We start from the raw sequence: 20569 nt of genomic DNA on the forward strand, positions 1-20569 counted from the left end.
CAGGGGACACACCTACTCTAACACACGGGGACGGGGTGACAGCAGGGGACACACCTACTCTAACACACAGGGACGAGGTGACAGCAGGGGACACGCCTACTCTAACACACGGGGACGGGGTGACAGCAGGGGACACACCTACTCTAACACACGGGGACGGGGTGACAGCAGGGGACACACCTACTCTAACACACGGGGACGGGGTGACAGCAGGGGACACACCTACTCTAACACGGGGATGGGGTGACGACAGGGGACACGCCTACTCTAACACACAGGGACGGGGTGACAGCAGGGACACACCTACTCTAACACACGGGGATGGGGTGACAGCAGGGGACACGCCTACTCTAACACACGGGGACGGGGTGACAGCAGGGGACACACCTACTCTAACACACGGGGACGGGGTGACAGCAGGGGACACACCTACTCTAACACGGGGATGGGGTGACGACAGGGGACACGCCTACTCTAACACACAGGGACGGGGTGACAGCAGGGACACACCTACTCTAACACGGGGATGGGGTGACGACAGGGGACACGCCTACTCTAACACACGGGGACGGGGTGACAGCAAGGACACACCTACTCTAACACACGGGGTGACAGCAGGGGACACGCCTACTCTAACACACGGGGACGGGGTGACAGCAGGGGACACACCTACTCTAACACATGGGGATGGGTGACGACAGGGGACACACCTACTCTAACACACGGGGACGGGGTGACAGCAGGGGACACACCTACTCTAACACGGGGATGGGGTGACGACAGGGGACACGCCTACTCTAACACACAGGGACGGGGTGACAGCAGGGACACACCTACTCTAACACGGGGATGGGGTGACGACAGGGGACACGCCTACTCTAACACACGGGGACGGGGTGACAGCAGGGGACACGCCTACTCTAACACGGGGATGGGGTGACGACAGGGGACACGCCTACTCTAACACACAGGGACGGGGTGACAGCAGGGACACACCTACTCTAACACACGGGGTGACAGCAGGGGACACGCCTACTCTAACACACGGGGATGGGGTGACAGCAGGGGACACACTTACTCTAACACGGGGACGTGGTGACAGCAGGGGACACGCCTACTCTAACACACGGGGATGGGGTGACAGCAGGGGACACACCTACTCTAACACACGGGGATGGGGTGACAGCAGGGGACACGCCTACTCTAACACACGGGGACGAGGTGACAGCAGGGGACACACCTACTCTAACACACGGGGATGGGGTGACAGCAGGGGACACGCCTACTCTAACACACGGGGATGGGGTGACAGCAGGGGACACGCCTACTCTAACACACGGGGACGTGGTGACAGCAGGGGACACACCTACTCTAACACACGGGGACGAGGTGACAGCAGGGGACACGCCTACTCTAACACGGGGATGGGGTGACAGCAGGGGACACGCCTACTCTAACACACGGGGTCGGGGTGACAGCAGGGGACACGCCTACTCTAACACACGGGGATGGGGTGACAGCAGGGGACACACCTACTCTAACACACGGGGACGAGGTGACAGCAGGGGACACGCCTACTCTAACACACGGGGATGGGGTGACAGCAGGGGACACACCTACTCTAACACACGGGGATGGGGTGACAGCAGGGGACACGCCTACTCTAACACACGGGGATGGGGTGACGACAGGGGACACGCCTACTCTAACACACGGGGATGGGGTGACAGCAGGGGACACACCTACTCTAACACACGGGGATGGGGTGACAGCAGGGGACACGCCTACTCTAACACACGGGGTGACAGCAGGGGACACACCTACTCTAACACACGGGGATGGGGTGACAGCAGGGGACACGCCTACTCTAACACACGGGGATGGGGTGACAGCAGGGGACACGCCTACTCTAACACACAGGGACGAGGTGACAGCAGGGGACACACCTACTCTAACACACGGGGACGTGGTGACAGCAGGGGACACACCTACTCTAACACACGGGGATGGGGTGACAGCAGGGACACACCTACTCTAACACACGGGGATGGGGTGACAGCAGGGACACACCTACTCTAACACACGGGGACGGGGTGACAGCAGGGGACACACCTACTCTAACACACGGGGTGACAGCAGGGACACACCCTATCTAACACACGGGGTCGGGGTGACAGCAGGGGACACACCTACTCTAACACACGGGGTCGGGGTGACAGCAGGGGACACACCTACTCTAACACAGGGATGGGGTGACAGCAGGGACACACCTACTCTAACACACGGGGACGGGGTGACAGCAGGGGACACACCTACTCTAACACACGGGGTGACAGCAGGGACACACCCTATCTAACACACGGGGTCGGGGTGACAGCAGGGGACACACCTACTCTAACACACGGGGTCGGGGTGACAGCAGGGGACACACCTACTCTAACACACGGGGACGAGGTGACAGCAGGGGACACACCTACTCTAACACACGGGGACGGGGTGACAGCAGGGGACACGCCTACTCTAACACACGGGGTGACAGCAGGGACACACCCTATCTAACACACGGGGTCGGGGTGACAGCAGGGGACACGCCTACTCTAACACACGTGGTGACAGCAGGGGACACGCCTACTCTAACACATGGGGTGACAGCAGGGACACACCCTATCTAACACACGAGGACAGGGTGACAGCAGGGGGCATCTACCATCACAGACACACAGTGGCCTTCCCCTTGAAGCAAGCTGGCACACACACTTCCTACGTGAGTACCAACGTGTCAAGCCCACAATGAGTTAGGGACTTGCACTCCTACCTCACCCCTGGGAATCCTAGGGTCCCATGTGATCCCGATAATCACCCACAGGATGGGTGCAAGCCACCCAACACACCACAAGAAATCCCTTGATGAGTGCCAGTGTGTGAGCAGGCAGCGTGTGAACGCTGGGCCCCTCTCCCCGCATTATGCTCCACCCAGGTCCCACTTCTGCCAAGGGTACGTGAGCAAGGAGCAACAAGTGGAGACGACCACTACCCGGCCACGGCTGCCGGCAGCTTGAGTCTGATGAGGGCACAAGGGCAGGCCCAAGCAGCCAACAGGACCCCCACACCCCGTCTAGGCTGCAGAGTGACAGCGGAATCTCCTTGGTCCGCAGTGGACCGCAATGAGGCCCTGGACCACCAGGCGTCCCCACAAGCCCCACAGGAACTGCCCACCCTGCCAGCTGGACCCATGCCACGCCCCCTGACTCTCTTGGCATCTGCCACGGCCAGGGCTGCTCTCAGGACACTCCAGCTCTTCACTGGCATCTGTCAGCCCAACACAGAGCCCAGTCTGCTCAGCTCTGTTCAGCTGTCCGGGGCCTGGACACTGTGCCCAGCCTCACGCACCCCAGACTTCGCATGTATACAACCATAGCAGCCATGAGACTTACTCCCCTGTCAACTGTCTGGATGGACTGACAGGTAGGAGATAGGCAACCAACAGTCCAAACCCCACAGTGGCACCACAGGCCAGGCCTGGGGCAGAGCACACCTCCCAGGCCTGTTGCTCAGCCCGCTGTGTAGCTTCCACTCAAACAGCAGCATCCCTACACAGGTGACAATCTGGCGGATGAGCAGCAACGAACTGGCAGGGGAGTGGCCCAAGGCGCTGGGGAGCAGTCACGGGCCGCATCTGGAACATGTGCACAGGAGCAGTGGCCCAGGAAGCTGAGATAGAACAACCAGAGGACACTGGGGCCTCGGGCATGGGGTGACACCAAGATGCCGGCGCCTCCTCGAAGTCAGAACTGCTCTGCTCAGCAGCCCTTCAACAAAATCCCCCATCACTACGGACACAACACTGGATAGCACTGAGTTTCCACTGCTTTCGCAAGCAGGTGGCCTGGGACACAGACATGGAGCCGACTGAAAACCAGCGAAGCCAATGCAGCGAGATGGTTCCTATCCTTGGGGTGCCCTTCATCTCAATGAAGTCTGTAGCTCTTCAAAAAAAGACTTTTAAAAAAACCCTCAATGAACGCCACTGGAGCAGGAAACAGCTCCCGGAAGCCCAGGACCCAGCACAGCCAGGCCGGAGTGCATGCCCACTCCCTGCTGGGAGCAGCAGGTAATGGGGGACGGCCTGGGGCAGGGGCGAGGCGGCAGCCTACACCAGAGAGCTCCGGAGACATTCTCGATGCCGCTGTCTGCCGAGGAGGGTCTGGGCTCCCAGGCACACCCTAAGGGTGCAGCCTGGCCTGGCCAGCTCGGCAGGAGAGGCCGGGAGGGCCGGCTGGCCTGCGTGGGCTGCGGCACACAGGCCCTGCTGTTCTCCGGACAATGCCGCAGGGCCTCACTGGCTACACTGTGGTACCAACTAAATACATCATTAACGTCCTCAACCAGCTTATCGGAGCCCTGAAACAAAAAGCCTATTCTTGGGATGACTGGGGGGAAATTCCACCACGACAATGAGGAGTTCCTCTCCTCGCTCACCACTTCACATGGGATCCACAATGGCAGGCTCAGAGTGCCCAGGCTGGGGGCCTCAGGCAGCCATGAGGCAATGCATTCACCCCCAGGACACCAGGCCTTGTGGCTGCTGCTGGCCCCAGACCAAGCAATAATCCATTATGAACAAGCTGCGTTCCTCCCTCGTAAGGAGCAGTGACTATGGGGCTGCCAAAATCCCTCCTCAGTCCCACAAGGGGACCAGGACACAGGCTCGCCAGCCCCAGGGCCGGAGACAGCCATTGCCACCTCCCCTACCAACCTGGTCCTAGAGGTGGGTTTCAACCTTTGTTCAGAGCACGGAGGTCACCCAAGGTGACCAACACCCACCCCTTCCTAGCAAAGGATTCCTGGAGGCTTCTAGACCCCCCGCCCACGGCTCTGTGCTGGCGCCCATGTGTGAGTCAGTGACATGGCCACTCAAGGTCATGTACTCGGCAACCACATGGCGAGTGTGGCTTCAGCCCCATGCCTCACGCCATGCCTGAGGTGCTCATGGGCTACTCCTGGAGAAGCCACACGCCACCACCAACTGCCAGCCAAGCCTAAGAACCCCTGGTTCCAGAGGACACAGACATGCCAGCTTCTGATGCTGGCAGAGTACCACACTCGCTCACAGTGTGGGAAACAGCACTCACACAGGGGACCGCACACTTCGTAAGCCGCCCGTGTCCTTGGCTGAGACAGAAAGGACGCCGTCCAGAGGCGGGCATTGGAAAACAGCACGCGGTCCTGATGCCGCTCAGCAGGGAGGCTGCCGCCCCAGCGCTGACGACAGGTCACACGTCCCAGCGGCTCTGGGGACCTGCACAAAGCAACTGCAGCCCATCCCCCGACACGCCGAGCGAGGAGCAGCCTCCCACATCCACATCACACCTTCCTCAGCAGAAGCAAGGTACACCTGTGAGTGCTGCGGCCCCCAGCTTCAGAAGCAAGGTACACCTGTGAGTGCTGCGGCCCCCAGCTTCAGAAGCAAGGTACACCTGTGAGTGCTGCGGCCCCCAGCTTCTCCGAGCATCCCCTGGGGTTACATTACCCGTCTATTGCTAAGGGAGTGATCATGATAAAAACGTTGGCAGAGCCAACAGGTAAGAGCTCCGCGGCTGGGGCCTGGAGGAGACAGTGCCGTGCTGGCCCCCAGGAGCGCTTTCATGGGCAAGGTCCCATCCAAAGCTCCCAGCGTGCTGGCCACAGCAGTGGAGACAACCCGGAATGGAGGGACAAGCCTAGCCTTCCGAAGCTGCCATTCTTAGGGCCGGGGGGACACGGCCAGCAGCACCCAAGCTAAAGGCAGCTCGGAAGCCATTTGCAATTCAGCAGCTAACAGAATACTGGAGATTCTGCAGTGAAGGCCAACAGTGTGGACACTCTTGCCTTCTCTCTTGCCACGCTTCCTGCAGCCTGACCTCCTCTTCCGAAATAATCAAGTGTGAAGTGAGCATCTTCAAAGAGGCTGTGCATCCTAAGGCACACAAGCCAAACGGCAGCGTCAGCCCCAGGAAGCCTGCCCTGTCTGCCAAACCCTTCCCTGAAAGCTGCACCACCCTGCGGGGCTAAGGATCAACGCCATCTTCCCTCCGCACGTCCGACCTGGAGCTGCACCCCGAATGCAGACAGGGGAGGACTGCAACAAGCCACAAGCCTTCCCGGAGATTCCTGATACCCCGGCAAGCACCAAAGTCGGCTTGCAAACCCCTTGGCCGGGTGCTCATGGGGGTGGGGCAAACCCGGGAGCCGGAAGTAATCGCTGCTATGGTTTCTGAGCCGCACGTGTTCTGGGGGGACAGCTGGGAGGCACATCTCAGGGGAAGTGGAGATCTTGTCACTTCACAGGATCCAGCTCTCAAAGGACAGATCTCGCCCAGGCTCCTGTGAAAACGCCCCAGCTCCTTGCCAAGCAGCGCACTGCAACCTGACCTACTTTATCTCCCAGACGCTGCCCCTCGGAGAGCAGCTGCTTGCCAGGCCATCCGTCAGCCACTGTCTACAGGACAGCAACATGACGGCACATTACAGTGCATTTGGAAAAGCGCTGGGTTCTGGGCTCCAGAGACAGAGGACCACAGCACAGGATCTTGCAGGCCTTCAAGGATGCAGCCCCCAGGAACACAACTCCACAGCACTCCCAGCGATGCCAGCTTTGGGGTGTGCAGACACCCCTGCAGCTCCCCCGACTCCTCCCAGAGTCCCAGAGAGACAGACAAGCAGGGACCTGCTCTCCCAGGCCAGGCCAGCGTTCCCACACAGCCTCTCCATCACAGCAGGGAGACGATACAGGATGGGAGGAGGCTTCCACAGCCAGGGCCCAGAGCAAAACACCGTCAGACCACAGTGTGCCCAGATCCAGGCCAAAGAACACGGAACCAACCAAACTGTTTAATGTTTATTTACTTGAAAATCAGAGATCTTCCAGACCACAGCATATGACTGATCATGCCCAGGTACGCGAGGCGTGCAGAACGTCTTCCGGGTGTGCCAGGACGCATGTCTGCCCCCAGAGCAGGGAGCAGCTCCTGGTTGAAACGACTTGCTCTTTGAGGCCACATGGGTGCCAAGTGGAACTCCCCCCACTGCACTCGCGAGAAGACGAAACCTCTACTGCAGCCTTGGAGGCGCGGCTGGCCAGAACTCGGGGTCCTTCACTACCCAGCTCCGCCTGGCAGTGGCTGGGAAATCCCGAGAATCGCGGGGACCCCAGGGTGCCAGGTAGCAGGGCAAGCCACAGGATGGGGGACAGCAACCTCCTGGACACATGAGGCCTCTCCTGCACCCCGCATCTGTTTTGCCCGCCCCCCCCAGCAGTGTGAGCAGTGGCCCTGTTCTCTCTATGCAGTCACGACACCTTGGGACACACCCCTAACCCCTTGGAAGGCTGCGGTGGAGGGCAGGGGAGGGACAGCAGAACCACACAGTGCCTTGCACACCCTCCGCTGGATGTGTCAGCTCCAGCATTTGTGGTTCCTCGGCAGAGCACCTACTGCACGTCTAGCTTAGCACTTCCCTGCAAAAGGCCTCCGACTTCTGCGGGTTCTACCGGGGTCAGCAGCAGCAGGTCAATGCGACTGAGCCAAGGTCCTCAGCAGAGCATGGAAACCATACCACAGCCCCAGGGACCTGGGCTCCGGCAGCAAAGAGCAGCTCTGAGGCTCCCAGAGTGGCATGGGGTGGGCAGTCCCAGGCCTGCCAGGGTTGTGCTCAGAGGAGACAGCCCCAGTGACCAACAAGACGCGCACGGCAGAGCTGCCCCAGGACAGACAGAGGAGGGAGTCGGGAAGGGCCACTGCCGTCAGCTCCAGCGCTCAGGGAGCACAGCAAACACATGTAAGGGACTGAAGACACTGCCTGGTGGCAGACTGCAGAGCTAAAGGACTGGGACAATGACAGCAATGCAGTGGGCAGGCCAGCTGGGGACTCCACATGAAGAAACCGCTACACTGAGTGGCACATGACCAACCCCACACAGCAAGAGGCCTGCGCACGCACAGCCGGCCCAAGCCCCGTTTCCCTCCCTGACTCAGGTCAGGGTCTCCGGACGCCCTGGCTTGATGCAAGCGACTGCAAAGGCTTCCTGAGGACTGGCCACTGCTCTCCAACGGCTCACGTCCCCAGGGCCTTATCACAGGTCCCCACAGACACAGATACTAACTTTTGGCTCCAAAAGACGCTTTCTTGACAGCATTAACTTTTCGTGTCACTCTCAGGTCACCGCTTCCACCAACCCTCACCAGCTAGCAAGAGGGGCGGGGCGACAGGGAGTGGACACTTGGGCCTGACTCTCCCCGAGCCTTAGGGTGCCCATGACCTCCTGTTACCTGACAGCAGTAGCCCCTATCCACACCCTGGCATAGACATGGCAGTGGCCCGCCAGGCTTGGTCATCTCCGTGTCTTCAGTCAGCAAGCACATGTGAGGTGGCAGCAGGCAGAAAGGGCCGCAGGAAGCAGGAGCCCAGCTTTGCTGGAAGGGCTGGACCCAGTAACGGAGCCACCCAGGGCAGGTTTCTGGCCAACAGCCGGCTGCTGACCAGTCTCTGGGGCCACCTGGAACGCCAACTGAGGGAGGGATGGTGCCCGGTCCCGAGGGACAAGGTCAAGCGCACACAGGAGCCTGGAGGTGTGGGGGGACTGGAAACCAGCAGGTGACCCAGGCCACTCGGACGAGATGGTAGCAGGTGTAGCCCAGGGAAATCCAGGGGCCTTGAAGGTCCTGCTGCCAGATGAGCCCAGGTCATGGAGAGCTTGGGAGCTCCACGCACTGACGCTGCCAGCCTGGGAGCTCCACCCACTGACGCTGCCAGCCTGGGAGCTCCACCCACTGACACTGCCAACCTGGGAGCTCCACGCACTGACGCTGCCAGCCTGGGAGCTCCACCAACTGACGCTGCCAACCTGGGAGCTCCACCCACTGACGCTGCCAGCCTGGGAGCTCCACCCACTGACGCTGCCAACCTGGGAGCTCCACCCACTGACGCTGCCAGCCTGGGAGCTCCACCCACTGACGTTGCCAGCCTGGGAGCTCCACCCACTGACGTTGCCAGCCTGGGAGCTCCACCCACTGACGCTGCCAGCCTGGGAGCTCCACACACCAATGTTGCCAGCCTGAGAGCTCCACGCCCTGACGCTGCCAGCCTGGGAACTCCACGTACTGACACTGCCAGCCTGGGGGGAGCTCCACGCACTGACGCTGCCAGCCTGGGAGATCCACCCACTGACACTGCCAGCCTGGGAGATCCACCCACTGACACTGCCAGCCTGGGAGCTCCAGGCACTGATGCTGCCAGCCTGGGAGCTCCACGCCCTGACGCTGCCAGCCTGGGAGATCCACCCACTGACACTGCCAGCCTGGGAGCTCCACCCACTGACGCTGCCAGCCTGGGAGCTCCACCCACTGACACTGCCAGCCTGGGAGCTCCACACACTGACACTGCCAGCCTGGGAGCTCCACGCACTGACGCTGCCAGCCTGGGAGCTCCACCCACTGACACTGCCAACCTGGGAGCTCCACTCTTTGACACTGCCAGCCTGGGAGCTCCACGCACTGATGCTGCCAGCCTGGAGTCTCCACCCACTGACACTGCCAACCTGGGAGCTCCACCCACTGACGCTGCCAGCCTGGGAGCTCCACGGACTGACGCTGCCAGCCTGGGAGCTCCACACACTGATACTGCCAGGCTGGGAGCTCCACCCACTGACACTGCCAGCCTGGGAGCTCCACCCACTGACGCTGCCAGCCTGGGAGCTCCACCCACTGACACTGCCAGCCTGGGAGCTCCACCCACTGACGCTGCCAGCCTGGGAGCTCCACTCTTTGACACTGCCAGGCTGGGAGCTCCACTCTTTGACACTGCCAGGCTGGGAGCTCCAGGCACTGATGCTGCCAGCCTGGAGTCTCCACACACTGACGCTGCCAACCTGGGAGCAGGGACCGTGGAAGAAGTTGGGAGTGGCGAACAGACACAGTGAGGACTACGGGACAAGCGGGCGATGTGGTGGAGGGAGCACACAGGCACCCGCTCGTTGAGCACCAAGGGCCACTGAGCCCTGGGACCTGCACCTCGGTGAACTGCCCTCAACCTCCACCCCAGACATTAAATGCGGAAGCCAGGAGAGGCTGCGCAAGTGTTCTCCCCGGCAGACTGCGGCCACCTCCGGGTCACACAGGGGCACTAGCCCTCACAGCCCGGCCCTCCCTGAGAGGTCGGTGGAGACCCCAAGACTTAGGGGACGGCCTGCACCCAGGAACCCCAAGACTTAGGGGACGGCCTGCACCCAGGAACCCCAAGACTTAGGGGACGGCCTGCACCCAGGAACCCAAGCCAGCATCCCACACACACCCTGTTCCTTTCCAGCTGTGGCATCAACAGAGGCAAGAAAGACAGAGCAAGGCGGGGTCTTTCTTAAACACAGGGTCTGTTTTATACACACACACGTGCATCAACGACACAGTCCAATCAGGATGGGCTAAACGCTCCCTGTGCTGGCTTCCTCCCAGCAAAGCATACACCAGTAAGCCATGCCGATGTGAGGCTGCCGCCTAAATATGTCATGCAATGACTGGTGGCTGTCTTCCGTATTACCACACACAAACCACACACGCCACCAAACAGAGAGCCACAAGTGCCCAGCATGGGGCTGCTGCTGCTACGAGGCCACCAGCAACCCAGTGTGGGCCGCACGGCTGCACTCGGGTGAACACGGTATCCTTCGGGGGAGACACAGGGGTAGCTGCAGGGCCGGGCCGGGCCGGGCCACACTGCTTGGGCAAAGCAGCTACGGGAGTGTAATATTTTCACAAACAGAACATTAATTCTACTTTTTAGTTTCTCCTTCATTAGAACAGGCGCTGTAGTGCACTGGCTAATGCTACTGCCTGCCGTACCAGCATCCCACGTGGGTACCGGTTTGAGTGCCAGCTGCTCCAATTGCCATCCAGCACCCCACTAACACCTAGGGAAGCAGCAGAGGATGGCGCAAGAGCTCGACCCCAGGAGCCCACATGACACACACAAGACACTACCAACCCCAGTTTGGGACCGACCCAGCTCCAACTGTTGCAGCCACATGGGGACTGAACCAGCAGACGGAAGACCTCTCCTCTCTCTGCACTGCATTCTGCCTTTCAGATAAACAGACAACTTCTTTGTAAAAGTTGATGAAAATGACTTCTATCAAAAACACAAACAAATAACACCACTAGACATAGATTCCAATTAAAAGAAAACCAAAGTGCCCTGGGACCTGAGGAGTCCAGTGGCCTGCTTACCTCCCACCCAGCGGCCTTGGCCTCCAGCCCCGCCAAGCACAGCGAGCCTGACGCACGGGCCGTAACACCCACACACAGCCACAGCAGCACACTGTACGATACTGGTGTTTTGTCACAACAAAGACGCAAAAATGTCTTAAAAGCTGACAATCATCTTAAATAACCCAATATTATATATTCCCTTTAAAAAGTACTATTCAATAAGCTCAACACTGTGTTACTGTTGAGTAGTATCCTGCTGTTACGAGCAAGAGATACACAAACTGTATTCAAATAGTATTCTTGCTAATCAGGGTCACTCCTACAGAGGGCAGAGGTCAGAGGTCACCACCAGAATGCACTGACTGCTCAGAAGCAAAAAGCAAACCGGACAGTCCTTCCTGTGCCCAACGCCACATTCCCAAGCCTGGCATGTGCTGCCAGTGAAATACACGACCATGCTGCCCACTCGAGCTGCTTGCTTTTCTCGTATTTTTTATTTGAGTGGCAGAGATCTTCCACTTGCTGGCTCACTCCTCGAATGGCCACACTAGCCAGGGCTGGGCCAGGCTAAAACAGGAGCCTCTTCCAGGGCTCCCACATGGGTTCTGGGGCCCAAGCAATTGGACCATCCTCACTGCTTTTCCAGGCCACAATCAGAGAGCTGGATGGAAAGGAGCAGCCAGGACTTGAACCAGTGCCCATACGGGCTGCCAGCACTGCAGGTGGCAGCTTTAAGCACTGCACCAGTCCCACTCCACAAGTTTCTCCACGTAATTTCTGCCTTCCCAGGACTTCTCACTTCATTCTGGAGCAGATCGTGGCTTACAGGGACAGTTTCCCCACTGCACAACCTCCCAGGGGCTCAAGGGGGGCTCACCGCCATCTCCAGCTGCCTGACAGCCCCAGATCCAGCTGCTCCTTCAGCAGATGCAGCGTCCAGTTAGGCAGCCCTCCTGACTGCATCAACAACTGCCCACCCACGTGCCCGCTGCACACCGGGCACGCCCTCCTCACTGCACAGTCCACCCACATGCCCGCTGCACACCGGGCACGCCCTCCTAACAGCACAGTCCACCCACGTGCCCGCTGCACACTGGGCACGCCCTCCTCACTGCACAGTCCACAGCTGCCCACCCACGTGCCCACTGCACACTGGGCACGCCCTCCTCACTGCACAGTCCACGGCTGCCCACCCACGTGCCCACTGCACACTGGGCACGCCCTCCTCACTGCACAGTCCATGGCATCCTCAGCCCGGGTGCCCGCTGCACACTGGGCACGCCCTCCTGGCTGCACAGTCCACGGCTGCCCACCCACGTGCCTACTGCACACCAGGCATGCCCTCCTCACTGCACAGTCCACAGCTGCCCACCCACGCGCCCACTGCACACTGGGCATGCCCTCCTCACTGCACAGTCCACGGCTGCCCACCCATGTGCCCACTGCACACCGGGCACGCCCTCCTCACTGCACAGTCCACCCACGTGCCCACTGCACACCGGGCACGCCCTCCTCACTGCACAGTCCATGGCTGCCCACCCATGTGCCCACTGCACACCGGGCACGCCCTCCTCACTGCACAGTCCACCCACGTGCCCACTGCACACCAGGCACGCCCTCCTCACTGCACAGTCCATGGCATCCTCAGCCTGGGTGCAGCTGTGACTTAGTTCACTTCAAGAACATCTCATCTATGTTTCCCACAGACCGCTACCCACCGGACATACATCACGCTCAGAAATCAACAACTAAAATTAAACTACCTAAGGCTTAAACTTCCCTCTCTACTCCTCTCCTACCCAAGTCACTCCCATTCCTGACTCCTGGAAGCAGACTGAGACACACTTTCTATATGCACAACTATATCCAAGAAATGACACACAGGACCCCTCACTGACTTATAGGCCAGGAGAGTTTAGACAAGAGCTTCTGGAACCCTCAGGGAGTTGTGTACAACCAGCACATTCCTGCCCACCCCAAGGATGTGGCTGCTCGGATGTCACCCACGAGCCCTGTCCCTGGGCCTGCTCGCATCCCTCCGCCCAGACACATAGTCGTGGGTTCCTCACGACTTTCCCGACCCTTCACCTGCACCCTCTGTCAGCTGAGTGGTTCACAAAGCACAAAGAGGAGATGGCCAGTCAGAAGCTCTCCCACCTATGGCAGGTGCAAACCAGCAACCAATACAATATGAGAATCCTCAGGCCACCATGGCCTGAGGCACACAGGGATGGCCAGCAGCAGGTCCCCAGTCGCTGGCCTGACCCTCCTGAGCAGGGACAGACAGCGCTGGTGAAGCCAGAGGTTGAGTGCAGCCTCAAGTCAGACCAGGGCTCTGTGCTCCTGGGTCCTCACCACTCCACATGCCTGGCCTGACCATCTCACCCACAGCCCCAGCCATGCCAGGAGGACCTGGCCTGGGGCAGCAGGGATCCCACACTGTCCCAGACCCTCTCCTCTCACTGCACCCACCGACAGCCTGGGCTCGTGGACTGCAGTGTCCAATACGGCCGAAGCCACTCCCTGGAGCCAAGCACAACCCTCTTCCCTGGAGTCGTGCCCAAACCAGCCCCATGTGCGGCTCCCTACCTCCCAGGACTCCTGCTGTTACAGGCTGGAGCAGGTAGCCCTCAGCACATCACTGCACTGACGTGCAATCCAGGTTCCTCAACGTCTGCGTGCGGGGCAGGCACTCGGCAGAGCAGCCGAGACTGCCGCCCCATGGTGCCTGCGCTCCGCTTCTCAGTGCTGGGGTTCAAGTCCTGGCTCTACTCCCAACTCCAGCATCCTGCTAACTGTCCCCCAAGGAACAGCAGGTCTTCATCACCACCCCCATGGGACACTCAGAGCCCCATTTTCAGCCCCAGCTGCTGTCGGCATTCAGGGTGTGAACCAGCGGATTCAAGGTCTCTGCCCCTTTGCCTTTCAAATAAAGAAAAACAAGAAAAAAAATTATTTGCAAAATACAATCAATTGAAAGATGAATCCAGTTGAACAATTCACACACAGAAAACATAAAAATGGAAAAGCCTGGGGGAAAAAATTACTAAATCCAGTAAGCAAGGCGATCAGTAAGATATAGTCAACCATAAATAATAGCAATCCATACATGAACAAGCTTTGCAGTCACGACATCTCCAGAAATAAAGCTACGTTAATGTACAAAGCACAAATGAACAGCACACTACAAGAGCCAGGGCATTAAGGAGCCAACATGGGTGGGGCAGGCAGGAGCTGAAGGAAGGAGAGGCAGAGCTGTCCCTATTCCCCCTCCCCCAGAACCAAGCGCAGTGGCTGCAGGGTCAGACCCGGGTATAGGCTCAGGAGACAGCCGTCCCCACCGCGAGGAGCCCCAGCACTGCTCTTCCACAGGCCTGTGGTGCAAGAACGGAAGGAAACAGGATTCTGTCACCAGGAAGCCTGAAAGAAACACGCCTTAGCTTCGCATCAGGAGAGAGGAGCTCAGCAAGTCAGACACAAACCAACTGGGACGAGCCACCCAAGAGAAGGTGGCATCGCAAATCCAGCCACCTGCTCTGCACACTCAAGACCAGGGAACTAGAGAGGCCGAGAGCAGCAAACCCAAGCAAGGGTGAGAGGAAAGTCCATTTGCAACCAGGGACTGGGGGCACTAAGTTCACCAAGACATCTTAAACTGATGGAGAAACAAACCACAAAGACCACACATGGCCTAAGCTTTGCAGTCAGAACATGGAAAAATGCAGATGGCCCTGAAGCCATACTGGTGCACACACAGATCAACAGGGGATCGGCCGGGGTAGCAAACACGTCTCTGAAAAAAGCAAGAGAGCAGGAGGACCCGGGGCACAATGGGAGGTGTGCCGGGGCACACGCTGCATACATGGCTGCCTGGGGAAGCCAACACCAACCACCAGGAACCAGAACCAGTAGGTTGGGCAGCTCACAGCCAACATCACAACAGAGTAACAGCGGGTGAAACACACACACACACACACCACCACCACCAGCAGCGTCTGCATACAGGCTTAGGGTCCGCCCAGGAAGGGCACCACCTGCACATCCCACAGCGCCAGGGAAGCAGGGGGTACCGTGCCAGCTCCTAAGTCCTGCCAACAGGTGGCCTACGAAGCAGCAGGTAGGTGAGGGCTTTGGGGAGTCAGATCTGCACCCCTCAGGGACCCCAGCTCCATCCTCAAGTTGGCCCAGCCAGGTGCTTTCAGAAACTCGGGAATCAATCTACAGACTTGCTTACTCATTCTCTGTACCTGAAATACACAGAAGCTTTAAAATTAATTAATGTATTTATTGTTCCATGATACAGTTCCACAGGCTCCAGGATTTCCCTTCCCTTCTCCCCAAATCCCTAACCCCCAGTAATTTCCCGATGCCATTACAATAGTGCCACCATCCTGACACTGCAGGTGTGGGCAATGGCAGAGTCCAACATCCTACCGTCAAGATACAGTCAGCAGTTTCACCCGCACTCCACCTGTAATTTGGAAGCAGGGATTCACACTGCATTGCATCGTCACCCCTGTATGTGACGGTCTCTACTGCACTGTTACCACACATCATGTAATCAAATAGAGCAAAGTGAAACCACATACCTTCCTGAAAGTTCCACACATCAAAATGCACGGATCAAAAAGTAAAAGCATATTGGTTGTTAAATTCCTGAAACACTCAATTCAAAAAGTAACAAGGAAGAAACATCCTTAAGTTTACATGTTTAACACTAAGAATCTATCAGGAAAAAAACAAAACGGCATCAGCAGTAACAGGCTGCCCGTGGGCTCAGTACAGTCCCCAGCCAGGATCCGCTGAAGGGCCCAGGCCGGGGACCAGCCCAACGCCCGCCGACAATAACAACGGCTTTCGAAGCTCCAGGTTAGTAAATCTGCTAGCCACCTCGACAGAAACAGGAGCCCAAGCGGCCTCCCCCTCCCCCACGGCACACCCTTGGGCTCCTGCGGCAGCACTGTGGAAACAGCCCATCACGCTGATGGGAACACAAAACACCCAGGGTTCCATGACACACCTGTCAAACGCCCTTGCCAGGGCGCAGTACCCCCGGCACCAGCTCCCTACTGATGGCCTGGGAAAGGCACCACAGGCGGGCCAAGTGTTCGGCCTTACTCTGACCCAGGGCTGGCCAGTCCAACCACCTGCGAGTGAACCAGCAGACAGAAGATTCCATCTGTCTCTCTCTCTGTAACTGTCTTTTGAACACACATTTATAAAACAAAAAAGCATTCTACCCCTTCCTGGGAAACCCAGCGGCATCCACAAAAGGCAGACACAGAAGCACCCCAAACGGCCATCAGCAGATGGACCCACCTCCCCGCTGGCACTGGAGGCACACAGCGTGGGCAGAGCTGCAGCCACAGGTGTCCTACGCGCTGAACGCAGACCAGCCACAGACAAGTGTCGTTTTAACGTGCTAAACGGAGGCCTGTGCACGTTCTTAATCGACACATTCACGCCGTGACAGCCCGAATGCCCGACCCAGGCTGGCACAGAGGGCACCCTCAGGAGACAGCAGCTTGCACAGAACAGCAACCATGCTGTAAAACGCCCAGCCAGTCCCTCTCTTCAACACACAGTCTGCTTCAGACAATATCCTGAACACAGGCGCAGCCCGGCAGCTGGGAGATGCTCCCAGGAGAATCTGCCCTGGGAACAGCCAGCACCAATTTACCCAATGAAACCCATGGCTGCAGCGTGAGGGAGACTTCGCAGACAGCCCAGCACCGGCCTCCTCCACACAGCACACAGCCTCGCACCACAGTGGGAACACCCAGGCCAGGTCTGAACCTCCACAAAGGTACAAAGTGAGCTTGCTGCCAAGGGACCACGCTTTAAGCTGTGGTTTGGGGTGCCGCCCCCACAAATCAGAGCGTTGATGCCCCACTTCCTGTTAACGCACTTCAGAAGGCAGCTCTTCACGGCCCAAGGGCTTGGGCCCTGCCACCTCAGTGAGAGACCCAGGTTCTGACCTGGCCCTAGCTGCTGCAGCCATTTGGGGAGTGAACCAGCAAAGGGAAGACCTCTGTGTCCAACAAATAGACCAATTTTCTCTTAAGTGAGCAAAAACAGCCCTTTTCCTAAACTGTGTGCCAAGCACAGCAAACAGCACTTCGGAGTCCCAGCTCGACCCAGTCGGACTTAGTGCCACCCAGTGCCACACAACTGGTGTTGAGGGGAAAGTTTCCTCTGCCCGGATACAGCCAGGCCCAGGAGGGGAGGCGGCCGTCGCCTGCTCCAAGCTCTTGCTCCCCAGCACAGCAGCAGGTTGGCCATCACCAGGGCAGGCCGTGGACCTTAGCCCCTGGGCTGCATCATAAACTTACCAGAACCACGGAGTGCACGGAGTGTCGGCTCCAAGACCAGGGCTGGGCCAAAGGAGGAGGAAGCCACTGTGCCTCACCCTGAAAACGTAACAAAAAAAACCATTTCTCCAGAGGAACAGCCCACGCGAGGCCAGGGCATCAACACCTTTCTGCCTGTCTTTCATACTTTGTGCCCCAGGGCTGCCAGCCCAGGCCTCTTGCTGTCTCACACTCTGAACCGGCCCACCCATGGATGCAGCATCTTGCAGGGCACCTGAACACGGCATAGACAATGGAGTGCCACTCCAAGTGACAGCAGGATGGGTGGGGCAGCCTTGGCACCTGCAGCTGACTCCATCTTCTCCAGAGGCCTCCTGCTGACCTCGTCCACCCTGGGCCCACTCACTGCCCACTGTCCAGCTGCCTCAGTACCATGTACACCTGCTGGTCCAGACCCCCTCTGCAAAGAAGGGACAAGAGGAGCTGCTTTTCTGCAGGGACATCCAAAACAAAGGCATTTTCACAGGTCAGAGTGCCCAGCAACCTTCAACCCTGCAACCACATCTCAAACACCTGGCAGGACCTGGCAGGACCTGGGAGGACCAGGCAGGACCAGGCAGGACCAGGCAGGACCAGGCAGGACCAGGCAGGACCTAGGAGCAACTGGGAGAGGCAAGAGATCATCAAGCTCATTGGAGCCACGTGAGCAAGGGGGTACACCAGCAGCCCCCAGAACAATAGGAGAAACAGCCACCTGGTTCCCGTCACACCAGTGATGCTTGGTGCAGCGCACCTGCCCAACCTGGGGTTGTCCCAAGTACACCCGACACACCAGCAAACCCAACTGTTTCTAACTTCTAAATTTGATTCTCATTTTGTGAGGTAAACAAAACAATAATGAAGAAAATTGTGAAAAAAAAATAAAATAAAAGGTCTAAGGTTAAATACAGAAATAGCTTCTGCCTAAAATCAGTGAGACCACAATTGCCATTCGTCTGAATCCACACAGAATAGGAACCGTCAAATCCCTGACACGATTCAGTAAGACTACCAGCAGAGGTATCACGGACGTGCGCTCACTGAAGCCGCGACGGCAACAAGCACTGTGCTGGCCAAGGACAGCTAGCTCACACTGCCAGGCCACCCGGCCCGGCCCAGAGCTCCCTACCCCCGGGGTGAGTGCTGCCAGGGGTCTGGAACGGGACATGGGAGTGACCAGCTGTGCCAGCACCGGGCGGTGGCAACCACATACTACTCCAGGCAATACCCACATAGGGGTGTAGGATGCCCACACTGCCAACCACAGCACACCAATCATCACACTGACCACAGCACACACCGCCATCCACAGCACAGTGACCACAGCACACGCCGCCACCCACAGCACAGTGACCACAGCACACACCACCATCCATAGCACACTGACCATCACACTGACCACAGCACACATTGCCCTCCACAGCACACTTACCACACAGCACACACCACCATCCACAGCACACTGACCACAGCACACCCCACCATCCACAGTGCACTAACCATCACACTGACCACAGCACACACTGCCCTCCATGGCACACTGACCACACAGCACACCCCACCATCCACAGCACACTGACCACAGCACACCCCACCATCCACAGTGCACTAACCATCACACTGACCACAGCACACCCCACCATCCACAGCACACTGACCATCACACTGACCACAGCACACACCACCATCTACAGCACATGCTGCCCACCATCCACAGTACACCAACCAACACGCTGACCACAGCGCATGCCGCCTGTGGTGGTCAGAGGCACAGCCAGCAGCTGCAACTCTCTGCAACACCAGAGCGCAGTGATGGAACCTTCCCAGGGCAATGCGGACACCGGGTGCACTGGTCCTTGGGCCAAGCCCCTGGCCTCCAGGACACCCGTCAAGGTCCAGGGCCCTGCTCCTGGTGCTGACAAACATGCACCCTTTTCTCCTCACGCCATGGGGAGGTGTGGGAGACATCCGGCCCAGAACGCAGGTCCAGAACATAGCAGGATGAGCGTGCTGAGGAGGGACGCACCCCTCAGCCTGACGACCCCAAGGGCCTTCGGAGCTGCTCCGCCGGACGGTGGCCAGGGCCAGCACACGGGGCTGGGCTGGCAATGTCAGTGCATGTGCACTTACAATCGGCCTCGGGCGACTCTCCTGCAGGTGCCCCTTTGCCCTCTCCAATCAGGATCAGTGTTACCCTCAATTCCACAGGCAGCATTCACCTCTTCTGGCTGTGTCTCCTAGAAAACTCAGAGCTCCAGGTACAGCAGAACCCTCCTCCCCCTGCCACCTGCTCTGCATGCCCCGGGGGCTGAGGACGGCCGCTGCCAGCCTGCTGTGCACCATGTGACCCAGGACACAGGGATCTGCACCTTCCAGGCAGCCACACGCCAAGTCCACAGACTCAAGGACCATCTCTGCTGGCCTCTAGGTGACAGGCAAGGGAGACCCACCACCTCGAGGGCTGTGTGGCCAGTGCAAACTGAAAAGAGCTGCTGGCCCCGGCGCCACGTCTGCTGGGCTGTGCCCCACAGCCGGCGAGGTGGGGTGCTGGAACCGCACGGCCACCTAGCCAAGGAGACACTGGGGCTTTCCAGCAGGAACACCTGCCCAGTGACCGCGGCCTCCGCGTACTGTCACAGCAGAGCAGGCCACAGCACAGGGAGACCAATGTCGTAGGGAGCCTGTCCCACCAGGGGAACTCCTGGAGGATCGGTGGGTGACCCAGGCAGGAGAACCACACACAGGGCCTGGGACCGCCCTGCCCCATCCAGGCACCGAGCCGTGGAGGTCTCAGGAAACCAGCAACTACTTCCTGAAACAGTTCAACACTGAGTATAATGCAGAAGGAACCTGGAGGAGTGCCTCGGCCACAGGCAGCTACCCAACAAACACGCCTGTTGAGACGAAAAGAGAGTTTACTGGTGCTCAGCTAGCTGGGATTCAGGCCTACAGGTCACTAGCCAACACTCATGGTGGGAAACC

General features: G+C 58.7%; 1 protein-coding gene across 3 annotated transcripts in view; it reads right to left on the reverse strand.

Moving 5' to 3' along the window:
• Positions 1-20569, reverse strand: part of ZNF516 (zinc finger protein 516) — a 58021-nt gene that overhangs the window by 30115 nt on the left and 7337 nt on the right. The window lies entirely within an intron of this gene.

Source organism: Ochotona curzoniae, unplaced genomic scaffold (genome assembly GCF_017591425.1).
Source record: "Ochotona curzoniae isolate NIBS_2020 unplaced genomic scaffold, NIBS_Ocur_1.0 contig_43, whole genome shotgun sequence".
In the NCBI taxonomy this organism is placed as follows: domain Eukaryota; kingdom Metazoa; phylum Chordata; class Mammalia; order Lagomorpha; family Ochotonidae; genus Ochotona; species Ochotona curzoniae.